Raw genomic sequence first — 2,373 nt, 5'->3', positions numbered from 1 at the left:
TACATTCAGCTGATAACTATACTCATGGAAATGCTAATACTTTGCACATGAACGTCCACTCATTCGAAAATAATTGCAATGTACATATTTACGAGTGTATGCCTTTATTGTCTCTGTTCAAATCGCCGGTCCATTTTCTGTAGAGTCAGTCGACTAAGTCTCTTTATTTATTTATTTAATTTCACCTTTATTTAACCAGGCAGGCAAGTTGAGAAGTTCTCATTTACAATTGTGACCTGGCCAAGATAAAGCAAAGCAGTTCGACACACAACAACACAGAGTTACACATGGAGTAAAACAAACATACAGTCAATAATACAGTAGAAACATAAGTCTATATACAATGTGAGCAAATGAGGTGAGATAAGGGAGGTAAAGGCAAAAAAGGCCATGGTGGCAAAGTAAATACAATATAGCAAGTAAAACACTGGAATGGTAGATTTGTAGTGGAAGAAAGTGCAAAGTAGAAATAGAAATAATGGGGTGCAAAGGACCAAAATAAATAAATAAATACAGTAGGGGAAGGGGTAGTTGTTTGGGCTAAATTATAGATGGGCTATGTACAGGTGCAGTGATCTGTGAGCTGCTCTGACAGCTGGTGCTTAAAGCTAGTGTTTCCAGTTTCAGAGATTTTTGTAGTTCGTTCCAGTCATTGACAGCAGAGAACTGGAAGGAGAGACGGCCAAAGGAGGAATTGGCTTTGGGGGTGACCAGAGAGATATACCTGCTGGAGCGCGTGCTACAGGTGGGTGCTGCTATGGTGACCAGTGAGCTGAGATAAGGGGGGACTTTACCTAGCAGGGTCTTGTAGATGACCTGGAGCCAGTGGGTTTGGCGACGAGTATGAAGCGAGGGCCAGCCAACGAGAGCGTACAGGTCGAAGTGGTGGGTAGTATATGGGGCGTTGGTGACAAAACGGATGGCACTGTGATAAACTGCATCCAGTTTATTGAGTAGGGTATTGGAGACTATTGTGTAAATGGCATCGCCGAAGTCGAAGATCGGTAGGATGGTCAGTTTTACGAGGGTATGTTTGGCAGCATGAGTGAAGGATGTTTTGTTGTGAAATAGGAGGCCAATTCTAGATTTAACTTTGGATTGGAGATGTTTGATGTGAGTCTGGAAGGAGAGTTTACAGTCTAACCAGACACCTAGGTATTTGTAGTTGACCACATATTCTAAGTCAGAACCGTCCAGAGTAGTGATGCTGGACGGGTGGGCAGGTGCGGGCAGCGATCGGTTGAAGAGCATGCATTTAGTTTTATTTGTATTTAAGAGCAGTTGGAGGCCACGGAAGGAGAGTTGTATGGCATTGAAACTCGTCTGGAGGGTTGTTAACACAGTGTCCAAAGAAGGGCCAGAAGTATACAGAATGGTGTCGTCTCTGGTTGTGTGAGTCTCTGGTTGTCCCGTGTGGCTCAGTTGGTAGAGCATGGTGTTTGAAACGCCAGGGTTGTGGGTGCGATTCCCACGGGGGACCAGTACGGAGAAAAAAATGTATGAAATGTATGCATTCACTACTGTAAGTCGCTCTGGATAAGAGTGTCTGCTAAATGACTAAAATGAAATGTAAAAAAATGGTTGTCCACCAGAGGTCACTATGTCCTTTGTAGTCGTAGCTTGTTCAGTGGCTCTGTTCCTTAGAATAGAGTGGTGAGAAGGAATTGTTCTTTGTCTTCGGTCGAGTTTCCTGGACTATTTTACATATATAGCTGCAGACTGTGAATGTGTAGTCTTTAGTTTTGTAGATTTCTTCACCATTTGTAACATATTCAGCTGGCGCTGCACATAGCTGGTCTAGAGAGTCTAACCATTCTAACTGCTCGGTCTTGTAGAGATTTTCTTCTCTGTTGAATGTTTCAGAGTTTCTAGCCATTCTGTACATTTCAGCTCACGCTGCCGGTCTCATTGGCCTATAGAGTGGTAGCCATTTCAACGTGGGGACTCCCGTCCTTCTGTTTTCTGGACAAATGTTAATTTAGTCAGAAGTGGGTTTTATGCACTCTGGGAAAAGGGGGCGTTCCATGACACCGACGTAATGTCTGTGCTGACTGACTGGTTAACCTGTTGGGGACCCCTTCCGCTCTAATCCCGGTATTGGGATTTATTGTCAAGAGACCATGGCGGGAAATTCAAAACTGCAAGAATCGAATAATTTCAATTTCTCAAACAATCAACTATTTTTCACCATTTGAAAGATAAACATCTCCTAAATCCAACCACATTGTCCGATTTCAAAGAGGCTTTACGGCGAAAGCATAAAGTTAGGTTATGTTAGGAGAGTACATTGAAAATAGCTGTGTGTAATGTTTTGTCAATTCAAAGACAGGCGTCACCAAAAGCAGATAACCAGCTAAAATTATGCACTAACCT

At 42.9% G+C, this 2,373-nt stretch overlaps 1 non-coding gene across 1 annotated transcript; it reads left to right on the top strand.

The window, feature by feature from the left end:
* The first annotated feature begins 1,406 nt into the window (after positions 1–1,406).
* On the top strand, positions 1,407–1,480 carry trnas-uga (transfer RNA serine (anticodon UGA)). The gene has a single exon. It is a non-coding gene; the product is annotated as a tRNA-Ser (tRNA).
* The last annotated feature ends 893 nt before the right edge of the window (positions 1,481–2,373 follow it).

This window comes from Salmo salar, chromosome ssa18 (genome assembly GCF_905237065.1).
Source record: "Salmo salar chromosome ssa18, Ssal_v3.1, whole genome shotgun sequence".
NCBI classification, from domain to species: Eukaryota; Metazoa; Chordata; class Actinopteri; order Salmoniformes; family Salmonidae; genus Salmo; species Salmo salar.
This window is presented reverse-complemented; position numbering and strand designations above follow the sequence as displayed.